The sequence below is a fragment of the Ranitomeya imitator genome, chromosome 6 (genome assembly GCF_032444005.1).
Source record: "Ranitomeya imitator isolate aRanImi1 chromosome 6, aRanImi1.pri, whole genome shotgun sequence".
NCBI lineage: Eukaryota > Metazoa > Chordata > Amphibia > Anura > Dendrobatidae > Ranitomeya > Ranitomeya imitator.
The window spans coordinates 505,216,041-505,230,660 of record NC_091287.1 but is presented as its reverse complement, the minus strand read 5'-3'; positions in this window follow the sequence as shown (position 1 = coordinate 505,230,660).

The following is a 14,620-nucleotide window of genomic DNA, read 5'->3' as shown; positions in this document are numbered from 1 at the left end:
AAGTGTAATATTTTTCTTTTAAAGGGTCTCATGATGTGCAGCATTGGAGGAGCTGATGGGCTGTGGCGCTCCAGGGTCCGGCGAGCTTCAGCAGCAGTAGCCGGTAACTGAGGGGCCACAAGCTTTACGCAATTACATCTAAAAATCATAGTTTTTGAGACTATTGGTAATTGTTAAAAAGTTGGGATTTTTTTTTCAGTTTTTTTTTTTTGCAATTTTACCCATTTAACAATAGGATTGGAAAATTGGGAAAAATGCAGCACGTTGAGTTGCAATGGAAAGGAAAAAAAAGTTTTATGTATTTTTTTTAGCAATACACATGCGCGTAAAGTCGTCTACATTTTTCATATCATGGTTTACAAGAATGTTTTTGTGTCGTGATTAAAGTGTCTGTGTCCATCCATCCACACAGTGATTCGGGCTGTTTTGTTGGCCTCAGCGACCGCACAGAAGCCAGTCTACCTGATGTTAGCGGAGATTACTATGTTCATGAACCTTGTCAACAAATGAGAAACCTGTCTTTTACGGCGTCTGCAGAAGTTTGAATAGTTGTTAGTTTCATCCAGAAAACTCGGACGATTTATTTATTTTTTTTCCTTAATTTTCATTGGTGTGCCATCCATGTGTCCAATTTGGTTATGTCCGTGTGCGATCTGTTTTCCTACAACTCCATTAAACCATGATCACATACAGTTTCATAGATTTGTAAGAGAAATCTATCTGTAAAAATCAGATGGACTGTGTGAGACCCCAATTTTTTTTTTTTCTTCTGGCAGACACTTGGACCGAGGGGGGGAAAATAAAGCTGTTTATCTGGACAGCACTATTGAATAACGTGGGTCATTGTGCTGCCCGATTTTATACACTCATCTGCCTGAGCCCTTGGGCCTCGCAGTATTTCAGGAGGCGACGCAATGGTCTTTGCCAGTTTACAAGCTTGTCTAGAATTTAACGTTGTGAACTTGAATCTAAAACTTGTGATTTTAAAGGGAATAGACTTCTGCGTTTGGAAACAAACCTTATGCACCGAGGTTGTCTGATGGCAGAGAGCTGATGTGTGGGCTCACTTAGTCCCCAAATCGCTGAACCTACATGTAGGTACGCCAGCCGCTCGGTAGATCTGCCATCATTTCAGAGATTAGTATTTTAAAATCTGAAAAATTGCTCCACTTTGTATACAACTTAGAGAAGAGGTTCTCCAACCAGTCCCCCTTGAAGTATACAGGTACAGTGCGGAAAATAAGTATTCGATGCACTCCCGATTTTGCAACTTTTCCCTCCTACAAAAAATGGAGAGGTCTGTAATTTTTATCGTACCTACACTTCAACTCTAAGACAGTATCTAAAATTTTTTTCGTATCAAATTCTTATTTTCATGTCATGTAAAAAATCCTACAATGTGATTTTCTGGATTTTTTTTTTTTTAAGTTTCTCTCTTACAGTTGAAGTGTATCCACGAGAAAAAATTACAGACCTCTCCATTCTTTGTAGGTGGAAAAACGTGCAAAATCGTCAGCGTATCAAATACTTATTTTCCCCACTGTAGATTTTCCCAATTCGGGATGTGACCAGAAAAGTCATGACATAGATTTTAAAGGGAAGAGATTACTACTATGCATTGCCTTGAATTTTTTTAAGTGGGTCTTTAAATTTATTTTTTTTTATTTTTTTTTTTTTTTAGTTTTACTTATAATGTAAACTGGGGCTTTATTTATTGTATCTATATACAACTTCAGTCTCAAGTCTTGCTTTGGGAATTGGTCGTTTTGGTACTGTCAGAGAGCAGAACTGTTTTCCAACATTCACACCTCTGTGACTCCGTGTATGTATATCGCTATATACATGCACCAAAAAAAAAAACACTATGCGCTTTCTTGGATATATTCAGGTGGTTTCTGTTTTTGCTACAGACAAATTTGCTTATACTAATACCATTATTTTATCTGGGTTCTTACTGGTTCATTGCTGGTTATAAGAAAAAATTTTCACACAGTTTTTCTATATTTTTGTAATGTAAAAAAAAAAACCACAGTGTAATATTGACAAACTTGTGATTACATTGGAAAAAGAAATCTGCTGTTTTTTGTTTTGTTTTGTTTTTTTTTTTTTTATTTATTCATTTTTTTTTTCCCTTCATTTCTTCCTTTTTCGTACTTTTACTGAACATTATTAATATGGACGTTGTGTTTGTGTCTGTATGCTATTTATTGAATTTAAACACTTTGAACGGCATTTTACAAGCATGTTTCAAGTCCTGTGCATATGTCCTGTGTAGTCAGTTAAACTGACCAAATGTTTTATGTATGAACATTAAATTTACTTTTTTGCTAAACTTTGTGTGACCTGGGTCTAATGTTAATAATTGTCCCCTCAGTATGTCCTTTCACTTGACCTATAAAACAAACACTTGGGCTCCGGTTCATCAATACTGGCATTAACACTGGTCTTCAGGGGATATGTTAATCAGAGGTGCACACCTCGTTAACTAAATCGGCACATATAAAAAGTGGCCAAAGGTTTTGAACCTTATGCAAATTTGTTTTTGTTTTTTAAAGTTTGCTGCTTTAGTGTGTTTTGGATTTTTTTTTTTTTTTTTTTTTTTATGTATAAACTTTAACTTTGTTTCTATGTTAAACTTTAAAAACTTCAGAAGTGCTTATTCCCTAAAAACAGATGACTAAAAGATCCACGTTATCAAAATTTGTTAGTCAACTTTTGGCTGTGATTGTTCAATCAAAACTGAGAACTACTAGAAATAAAAAATAAAATAAAAAATTCCCCTCTTTTCATTTTTTTTTTTTTTTTAAATAAAAAAAGTACCTTTTTACAATTATTATTTTTTTATAGAATTGGACACCCTATTGAACGGACACTGCAAAGCACACCCCACACAATAGCTCAGATCCGTTTCAATGTGAGACATGTATTGACAAACAGCTTTCCTTCTCTCTTCACTGCACAGTGATGGAATGTGCTGAAGAACAGCAGAGCTGAGTGTGACTAACAAAGCTGTCAGATTTCATCTGCAGCAGTCAGTGGGGCGGAGGGGCAGTGCTGCAGAGGTTGTCTTATTACAAAGTACGGTAGCTCTCCTTTCAAATCTAAATGAGGACTAAATATGTATGTGTGTGTGATAGATATATATATATATATATAATTTTTTTTTTTTTCCAAAGTAGTTGTAATGCTGCAACTCAACTGTACTTCCACTTCCCCCCACACTGACTGCTGGAGATGAAAGCTACTAATCATACCCAGCTCTGCTGTTCTTTACCACCTGTAATCACTGTGCAGTGAGGAGAGCAGACTGTTATTAGTAAAGTGAAGGAGTGTTTTTTTTTTTTTTTCTTTTTCGTAGTATGTGGATACCTACTTATGATTGGCAGGGCAGACAGCACTGAGAGTACAGCTCCTGAAAGTGTTTGTAATTACACGTGTTAGCCAATTACACGGACACTTCCCACACACTGACAGCTTTAAACTCTCATCTCTGACAGTCAATCACACATGTCTACTGTGCCCCGGTACATCATGACTCTGCAGTGGCGAGTGAAGACCATTTGCCGATACGTACATGTCTCATAGTCGGCCTGATCTAATATGTAGCGGGGTGTGTACTTCATTCCCCAGTGTGCTGCTGCCTGGTTAGCATCAGTAAGGGGAAGATGTACACGCCCCAGTGAAATCTCTCTGGTAATGCCCACATAAACTTAATTTTTTTTTTTTAACTGCTCACGTGCCAAATAATTTGCTTATATTTATGGAGAAGCAAAATTTAAGAGGAAAAAGGCTTGTACTGCTCTGCAGCGCCTATTACATCATGTGTCCAATTCAATCTGAAAAATTTTGTGAAAAGTTCTCTTTGACTAGCTGTAAGACCACTAACTGCAGCAGGACAACCCTACCACCACCAGACATTAGACATTAGATGCTTCTTATGAGCTGGAGATTAAACCACTTCCCCTCTGCTGATTTTCTACAAGTCACACAGTCTGCAGCATTTCTAGCGTGATCCTGAAAAACTGAATACTACAATTTCTGCTACTTTTGACAAGTTTACAGAGCAAAACCAAAAGCAACACCTACCAATGGGATCACCTGATGGTCTCCACAGGTACCAAAACTGGTGATCCTACCACCTGTCACCACTTCTGAGGCCACTGACTAACATCAGGGACATGTCGGTTGGGACATAATCACATATCTCTGATCTCTGACACTGATCTCTTTTAAACCACATATCCAAGCCCTTTCCACTTCCTGCCGCCTCCAACTCAAAAATATTTCACGGATCCTCACATTCCTAAACCAAGAATCCGCAAAGACCCTAGTCCATGCCCTCATCATCTCCCGCCTTGACTACTGCAACCTCCTGCTCTGTGGCCTCCCACTGAACACTCTTGCACCCCTCCAATCTCTTCTAAACTCTGCTGCCCGACTAATCCACCTGTCCCCCCGCTATTCCCCGGCCTCTCCCCTCTGTCAATCCCTGCACTGGCTCCCCATCACCCAGAGACTCCAGTACAAAAGCCTAACCATGACATACAAAGCCATCCACAACCTGTCTCCTCCATACATCTGCGACCTCGTCTCCCGGTACTTTCCTGCACGCAACCTCCGATCCTCACAAGATCTCCTTCTCTACTCCCCTATTATCTCCTCTTCCCACAATCGCATACAAGATTTCTCTCGTGCATCCCCCCTACTCTGGAATTCTCTACCACAACATATCAGACTCTCGCCTACCATCGAAACCTTCAAAAAGAACCTGAAGACGCACCTCTTCCGACAAGCCTACAACCTGCAGTAACCACCGATCGACCAAACCGCTGCACGGCCAGCTCTACCCTACCTACTGTATCCTCACCCATCCCTTGTAGATTGTGAGCCCTCGCGGGCAGGGTCCTCTCTCCTCCTGTACCAGTTGTGACTTGTATTGTTCAAGATTATTGTACTTGTTTTATTATGTATACCCCTCCTCACATGTAAAGCGCCATGGAATAAATGGCGCTATAATAATAATATGGTCCCAGTGGAAACCATCAGAGCAGTGGGGTGATCCCAGTGGTACATATTGCTCGCTTTCTTATACTTCTGTAATGAAACATTCGGTTAATGTCTCTAATTGTATCGTCATAGACCGAGGTCTTTCCCCTTCGCGCCCTTCCCGCCCTTCCCACTAACAAGGGCTCATTGGACTCCTAATTGACCACCATGGAATGCTATATTTTTGCATCTTTCCCTGGCAACACCAATATGAATCTTATATTAAAGATGTCCGTGTTCTATAATTTGGAACTTGATTTTTCTTGTTAATATTTTATGGGTAATTTTACTGTGCGTGTAAAAATATGCTAAAATTTATTAAGCAACTTCTCACAAAAGATGCACCTTTTTCGTATTATTTCTATCTCTCACTGCTGTTACATAGAATCCTACTGGGAATTACGACTAAAGTGAAAACTAGACGAAGCAACTCTTAATATCAAGCAGCAGCTGCAAAAGCAAACAATATTTTACATAAAATTCTAGTTGACTGCATGGTACAAGCTCCCTAGGGGGTCATTGGAGAATCTGTACCTCTTAGTAAGAGAACACCAGGTAACTACCATGGCCTGTGATGACTTTAATGCTGGCAATATGACCCCTTCACCATAGCTTTCGGTTATTTCACCAAGTAATACACACTGTCGAGATTCTAACAAAATGGCTTCCCTAATTCCAGTGGACTCTCTCAGCAGGACTGCACACCCTACACTTCATAAATTATTCAAATCTTGTTTTGAAAATGTTCAAGGTGTTGAATTTACCCTCAAATCTGCCATTCTAAATCGGAACCAGCATCTGTGTATTGTGCTGGAAAATAAGTCCAATACATGAAAGATAACCCTAGAGCAGACAAGACTAAAAGGATCTGCTAACATCTTGATTCCAGATACAACCGGACACCTTCAGAAGTCTTGTGGAGTCTGTTCCTCAACAGGTCAGGGACTGTTGTAGTGGAACAAGGGAGACCTACACAATATTAAGCAGGTGGTATAGGCAGTTTTGTTTGTTATTTTTCTGTAAAATAAGTTATCGATAATCTCTACCTTGATGAATTGCAAAGTTTCTATATGTCTTCTGTTGCTCCGTTTTGAGGTCACGTTTTACTGCTTACTGATGTGTGCACTTGAATGAACATGACCTTGACACTCTAGATTATTCAGGTAACCGTTAACCAGCTGTTCTGACTGTGACAAATTCCAAAGATTTTTTTTTGCCAATGTGGGTCCCTCCTACTAAAGTTCATAGCCTCTAAAGGTCCATAGTGACTGATTTCTTCACCTAACTACTGTTCACGGTATTTGTTCTAGACTGCAAACTGGAGCAAGTCTACAAAAATATTACAGGGTGTCCTACTGGCATGATTTGTCACCTTTTGCGACCTATATTTTTATAATCAATTTGTTGGATTGACTTGGCCATTCTTTGTTCAATATTCTGAAAAGTTGGTGAAGCTGGTTAGGACTGCTGAAAAAATGCTAAAAGCTACAGAGTTGCACAAAAGCTTTGCGTCATTGGACAGTTTTATGCCACAATTTTGTTAACATAAATAGGATTTGCCGCCTTTTGTGCTTATCTCAAGTGTTAGGCTTCATTTAGACATTTCACAGTAGATCAGTCTGATGAAATTGCTGGAAGTGACAGGATGGCAAGTGCAGTACAGTGCAGCTTTACAAATAAAATGATGAAATTGGACCTTTGTTCCGTGATTAAATTTCTTAACAAAGGAAGAAAAGAAACCTAAAGAAATCAATGAAAGGATTATTGCTGTATATGTTGTTACACCTTTCTACAAGCAAGTAAAGTTTTGGGCCAAGCAGTTTAAGTGGGGTAGGAAGTCATTTTGAAGATGACTACCGATCAGTGACTTGTCACATCATCTTCAGAGAAAATGTGCCATTAAAGAAGAGACTGTGATTTTGGAATGTCAAAGTCTGTGTTATAGGTCATGAATTGGGCATTTCAGTTGGCACGGTTTCCAGTACCATTCATGATATTTTGATGTCAAAGTCCAGTTCCCGGTGGTGGCCACAGATGTTGACCCCGGAGAAAAAAAAGTGTTGCCAGAAATTTTTAGCCAATAGAATTTAAACATGTTTAGAGAAAATCCAGGAGACTTCTGTTCGAAAATTATTACTGGTGATGAAACATGGGTCCACCACCATGATCCTGAGACCATACAAGAGTCCATGCAATGGAAGCACAAAGGATCACCAACTCCAAAGACATTTTGTGTCCAGCAGGCAGCTGGAAAGATCATGGCAACAGTTTTGTGGGTCACAGAAGGCGTTTTATTAATAGAATTCATACCACACAAGGCAATTACTGGAGAGACCTATGCTTTGACAATGAAGGCATTACAAAAGGCCATCAAGAGAAATATTGTGGGAAGTTGTCGACAGGTGTGTTGCTGCTTTATGACAATGCGCCAGCTGACAAGTCTCATAAATTAAGAGCTGCTATCTGGAGAATGTGGCTTCATGGAGTTTTACCATGCTTCCTACAGACCAGACCTAGCTCCCTGTGATTACTGTCTATTTCTGAACCTGAAGAAATTTCTGCATGGGCAATGATTCCTTGATGATGATGTAGTCGAAGAGGCAGCAACAGGGTTCTTGCCGCAGCAAGTAGTCTCCTTCTCTTGGGGTATCTAATTACTGAAGCCAAAGTGGAATAAGTGTGTTGAAGTCAAAGGAAATAATTTGAAAAGTAGTAGGTGCAATTTTCTCAAACATTTTTCATATTCAGGTAGATTACTTATTGAATTTTATTATATACATTTTTTATTTTTTAAATCTCAGATGATGCACTGATGAAAATTAGTGATGAGCGAGTTTACTCGTTGCTCGGGTTTTCCCGAGCACGCTCGGGTGACCTCAGAGTATTTGTTGTTGCTCGGAAATATTGTTTTCATCTCCTCAGTTGCATGTTTTACGGCTTCCAGATAAGCTGAATACATGTGGGAATTCCCTAACAAACAGGCATTCCTCACATGTATTCAGTGTATCTTGAAGCCGTAAATCATGCAACTGAGGCGATGAAAACTATATCTCCGAGCAATAACAAATACTCGGAGGTTTCCCGAGCGTGCCCGTGGAAAACCCGAGCAACGAGTATACTCGCTCATCACTAATGAAAATCTGTTCCCGCCTATGAGGAAAAATCACATTTGAATGAAGCCATTGTTTATGATGAAATTATTTATTTTCAGTCTACTTTATAATTTAGGAATGTCAGCATAAAGTGCAGTATTAATCTTAACAAACACTACAGGCCTCCATACACAATAGATAAGTCGGCTGAATCAGCCAGTATCAACCCACTGTGTGTATGGAGTCTTCCAGTAGAAGAGTAGGATTGTCACTCTGGAATTCCAATGGTCGATTCTTTTGCTCTTGAGATATTTTTCTGCCTGGCAATGGTCAAAGAGAACGATGGAGCATTGGGCCCAGCCCTTGTATACTGTAATACTGACTGAAAGATGTACTAAGATGGTAGACCGTGGGCCACTATTAGGCCCTGGCTGCCATAACAACCAATCGGCCTCCCTTCATTGCATTCCAAAGGGGCTCCCTCCTTTGTCTATGCCGCAGTCCGCATCAACCCAGGCACTTTTTGCCTATGGATTCAGAATACAAATTTCCTTTCTGCACGATCACCACATTTGTTTGCAGGATCTAACTGATAATCCTAATGTAATAGTCCAACATGGATGTGTTAATGAGCGTGGGCAATTTTGGTGCTTTTATTTCTTTTTCTCTCATTGAGATGAATGATTGTTTTGAGTTCTGTATTATACATTCAGATCTTTTGTGCTGATGGTGGAGCATCCTGTGTCCGCTCTCGCAATTCCTTAATATCCTGAAGTGGGTTTAGTCTAATGTATTTTCTTATTTAAGCCAGAGATTTTTGAGTGAAATATTCATTGGAATGCTTTGAGGAATGTAGTAAATAACAGTTCACAGGTTCAATGTCTATAGGTCCCCCTTTACCCGAGTATATATTTCCTTTTCTGCTTTAAAAAAATGTGTTGTCCGCTCAAATTGTAAGAAATTCTATGCAGTCATACCATGTCATTTTGTATCCTGTCTCCTCTATTTCTTGGAACCCACATCGACAGACATTTTGATCAACGTGTGGCCACCTGGTAAAAGTTAAGGCAGAGCCGATAAGACAATGTGGCCCAAAACTTTCCTAGGAGTGATGCCACTTTGTGCAGGAGTGCATATTTCATTTAAATCTTTTTCTGTCATCACTCTAAATAACTTTACATGGGATCATCCTACAACCCTTTGATGACCATAAGCCATTGAGATGTCATCCCAGTTCCCCAAAACTTTTCATGGAGCCTTCCCAGGTTCCACTTTCAAAATCTGACATGCCGGACTCACTATTTGATGGCTGTTATGCATCATTCACCCCCCAAATCGTGAAAATTTGACTTTAAAAAGGTTAGCCAAACCAGAGTTTATTAAAAAAAAAAAAAAAAGTAGTTATCTGTAGGCAGCTGTTTTGAGAATTTTGGTCACTGCAGAGTAGGATACGAGATGGCTAGGTAACAGGCTCGTTAATGGGTTGGTCGTTGGGTTGCTACATTCAAACTGTAGCACTACACGGACCCTTTCGGGATGAGCGTTGCATTTTCCCACAGAGCCTTGGCAAGAACTGTAAGACTCTCATTGTCAGATGGTAGTCTCCATAAAGTACCTTTACGCCTTTTTACTAGTCGTGGCAAGGATGTGTATGACTACATTTTTTTCCAGGCCTGCATAACATGTTGACCGCAAGCCACATGCGCCCCGCCGAAGGATTTTGTGTGGCTTGCAGAGCTGACCTGGATATGCTGATCCCTTCGGGTTTCGGGACTAGGGCAGAGGAGCGTACATCAGTCCTGGCCTCAACGTGCAGTGGTGCCAGGAGTCAGCACGCTATTGTCATCCGACTGCTGCCGGCTCCTCAGCCATGAAGCCCCATAGAAGAGAAGAGACTGCATGGGCAACAGTAAGTGCTACATGCAAGAGCCGAAGATCAAATGCCTTATTGTGTGTGAGGTCATATAATGGGGGGTAACAATTGTGAAAGGGGGCACAGTTTTGCAAGAGGAAGTGGTGCTGGTGGGGTACTTTACACAGGGGCAATGTGGGGGGATATTTTGCAGAGGGGAATATGTTGGAGAGGGGAAGTAATTATTTATTCAGAGGCGCAGCATTGGAGATTATCTATGGGGCAGTATAATGATACTTTTATTTTTAAGGGAACCATGTCCGGAAATGCTGATGATGATTGAGAAGAGGGAAGTCTGGTCTGGAGAGACTAGCTCAGGCATGGAATCTCATCATGCCTTCTGTGCTACATGGAGACAAAAAAGATGGGAATAACATAAATCGGAAAAGATGTCACCTATAAGGTGCCTGGGTGTAAATGTAATACAGCCTGCGTCTCATCAGTGCTGTGGTCCCTGAATGGTCCAATCTAATGATGACTGTTAACTACCAGTGTTTCCTTACCATTGTTAAAGACATACTGGGAGTTGTAGATTCATGTGATACAATTGTATACAGGGCTGACCTGACTTTGCAATTGATCGCTGTACTAAGCTTGGTGATTTATTCATGTACAGTTGGTGGTAATGGTGCTGCATTCATGTACTGATGGTGGTTCAGAAGCTGCATTTATGTACTGTTGGTGGTTCTGATGCTGCATTTGTGTACTGATTGTGGTTCTGATCTTGTACACATGTAACAATTGAATACATGCTTCATAGCGAAGGTAAAACTTAAAAACCCTCAAAACTGTGTTCTGTGTGGCATGGCAGTCCTTGGAACAAAAAAATGTTGTGCACTCCTGGTTTATTTTATCATGAACCTTGGCTAGAAACAACAACGGAAAAACTATTTTGTACCTGACAGTTAATTGATTTAATATATGTAGATATTGTGCTTGTGTCCATCAGTATTGATTATTGATACTATTTTATTGTAGACTATTTGTCTTGTAATTTCCGGACCACTCCCTATTGTATCACATCATTCAAGTGTCAAAGTGGTTTATGTGAAATAATCGCTGTAAAATCCAAGTAGTTGTACATGTTTTTGTAGGGGTCAAGTTTAACAAGTTGGTAGGTAGGAGAGATGGGCTGTGTGCAAACATTTGGAATTGAGGCTGTAATTTCCACAGCAATAACGCAACTCCCTGCCGCGGGTAAAACGCATGCGGAATTCGCATGCGTTTGCCCGCAAAACACAAGCGTTTTGCAACCGTTTTTAGCTTGCAGAATGCTTGCGTTTTCCAAGCAATCTGAAGCATCGCTTGGAAAAGTGATTGACAGGTTGGTCACACTTGTCAAGCGTAGTGCTTGACAAGTGTGACAAACTTTTTACTATTGATGCTGCCTATGCAGCATCAATAGTAAAAGATGGAATGTTAAAAATAATAAAACAAAAAATCTGGTTATTCTCACCTTCCGACGGCCCCCGATCTTCTCAACGGCAACCCGGTACATTCCGTTCCCAGGGATGCTTTGCACGAAGGACCTTTGTGACGTCACGGTTGCGTGACCGCGACATCCCAGGTGATTCGCGCAAAGCATCCCTGGGAATCGAAGCCGCTGCGTGCACCGCTGAGAGGCGGGAGGACTCCGGGGGCCATCAGAAGATAAGTAAATCCCTATTTTTTATTTTAATTATTTTTTTTACAAGAATATTGTACCCAGGACCTGGATGAGTCTCCTCTTCTGTAGATCCTGGGTACCATCCGCACATGAAGCGCTCACTTTACGCATGGTGGGCATAGCCACATGCATAAAGTGAGCGTTTCAATGCAATCCTATAGCTGCGGAATCACATTTTTTTTTTCTTGCAGGATCTTTCCCACCAAAAGATCAGGTTCTGCTGCAGAAACAAAACGCTGAAAAAACTCCTGGTGTGAACTTACCCTAAGGTGTTTTGTTTGGCTATTTATTATAGTGATAAACCCACTGCCATGAATGTAGCATGCAAAGGGGAATTAACAGGAAGCCCCCTATGACTAGTAACTGATCACTGCAGCTTCTTCGATGACAGGACCATAAATTGAAGTCTCCTTGGACAGAAGAGGCAGCTGTGCCAAATATTTTAACCGGCAACAACTTTTTTCCCCCCTTAATATGAATGTATAATGCTGCCTGCTATTTATTATTACTCGTGGTGATTTCAGATTCAGTTATCTGTGCGCTTGAGAGATCTCCTTACTCCAGGCTCAGAAGCGTTAATTTAAATATATGTCTTGTTCATTTGCTGCTGACATTTCTCCATCATAAAGTGATGGGCGATGAGAGCGCTGATTGCTGACAACACATGCTACTGACATGTCTGTGGGCTTCACCTGCTGTGAACCGGGGTCATTGACTTTAATATAACAGAATGCACCTTTTGGCCACACACATTTCTGTTGGGGTCAGCTCTCCAGAGGTAATCAAAAGTCACACTATAGCCTATACTGCAAATCCAAAATGAAACGTTTTGAGAACTGGTAATGATCAGAAAAAAAGATGGATCTCAATCATTGTAATAAAGCAAATTAAAAAATAATCAGCCTAAAGAAGGACAAATTGTACATATCCAAATTTGTAAATGCTCTCGTATATAAATATAAGTATATTTGGAGGAAATCGAACACCAACTCCTCCTCACTATGCTATGCTCTATTGGCTTGATGGATGCTGCTCTACCTTGGTTCTCCTCCTTCCTCTCTGACCTCTTTCTGTCTCATTTGCTGGCTCTTCTTCTTGCCAGGGTTCCTCAGGGTCCAGTCCTAGGTCTCCTCCTCTTTTCTCTGTACACTGTATCTATTGGACAAATCATCAGTAGATTGTTTTCAGTACCATCTCTGTGCTCCCCCCTGCATTATTACAAAATACCACTGACCGTCTGTCCGCTGTTTTTAATATGTTCTCCTGCTATCTGAAACTGAATCTTTCCAAAAACTCAACACCTTATGTTTCCTCCATTTACTAACCTACCTAAACCTGACATTACTGTGCGATAGTCCCAGGGTCTAGTAGTCCTGTCAATTGGATACAGTTCATTGGCTCCGAGGTCAAGGGACAATTGGCTGATGGATGACCCGGGACATGGCACCTCCAACAGGCAATGCCACGAGGTGTAACCCTTGAACCTGCCTCTGACCTCTCCTGGGCCTTTGTGCACCCTTTGCATACACAGACCCAAATACTAGAGGTGTTTGCACCTCTACTCCCAGTCAAGGAATGAACAGCTCAGCTGCCCTTTTAAACCAGCTGCACCTCCTGGATTGGAGGGTGGGAGTGAATACTTCCACCCATCTCATCTAATGATTCCTAACAAACCTGCACCTATATAGAGTAGAGAAATTAAGTATTGGATACATTGCCGATTTTGCAGGTTTTCCTACCTACAAAGGATGGAGAGGTCTGTAAGATATCATACCATCATTAAGACAAACGTTGATAGAACACTGCATTATGTGTATGTAGCTGTAACATGCTGAATTTATTTTTGTGGTTCACCATCAGTGACATTATTTTTCTATTTTAATGGCTCATTAAAAGTTATATTTTAATTAAAAAGACAGAAAGCAGGTGTAATCCTGTGAAAAACTATCAGTCTACAGCCGGCATCTCCGCCTCATTCCATGCGAGTGTTTAACATGGAGAAATCCGTTTACTAGGTGAGCTGACTGCTTTGTACTATTTTTCATGTATGGTATCGTAGGTACACTTCAACTGTGAGAGACAGAGTCTAAAAATAAAAACCGGAAAATCACATTGTATTATTTTTAAATAATTAAATAGCATTTTATTGCATGAAATAAGTAATCACCTACCAACCAGCAAGAATTCTGGCTCTCACAGACCTGTTAGTTTTTCTTTAAAGGGAACCTGTCACCTGAATTTGGCGGGACCGGTTTTCGGTCATATGGGCGGAGTTTTCGGGTGTTTGATTCACCCTTTCCTTACCCGCTGGCTGCACGCTGGCCGCAATATTGGATTGAAGTTCATTCTATGCCCTCCGTAGTACACGCCTGCGCAAGGCAAGATTGCAGTACGCTCAATCCATCTGAAGACCCTCGCTCTGTAACAAAGAAAATATAATAAACCAACAATATACATACCTTCCGAAGATCTGTAACGTCCCACGATGTAAATCCATCTGAAGGAGGAGCGGTGCTCGTGGCTGCAAAACCCCAGGGAATGAAGGTAAAGTAGATCAATGACCTATATTTACCTTCATTCGCGGTGAGGCACCCTCTGCTGGTTGTCCTCATATGAACTCGAGCCTGGGAGCTTTCTAGGAAAGTTCCCACGCTCGAGGGACTACCAGCAGAGGGCGCCTCACCGTAGAAAGCCATATAATACAGGTCAGTAAAATACGGCAGATAGGAGCAGGGGCATAGAGAATAATTGGGCCGTGTGTAATGCGTGTTTTACGGACGTATTTTATGCGCTCATACGTCCGTAAAACTCGCTAGTGTGACGCCGGCCTTAGACTGTATTTACATGTGCTGAGTTCAGGCCGTTAAACGAGCGTGATCAACAATAATAAAGTCATTTGATGCT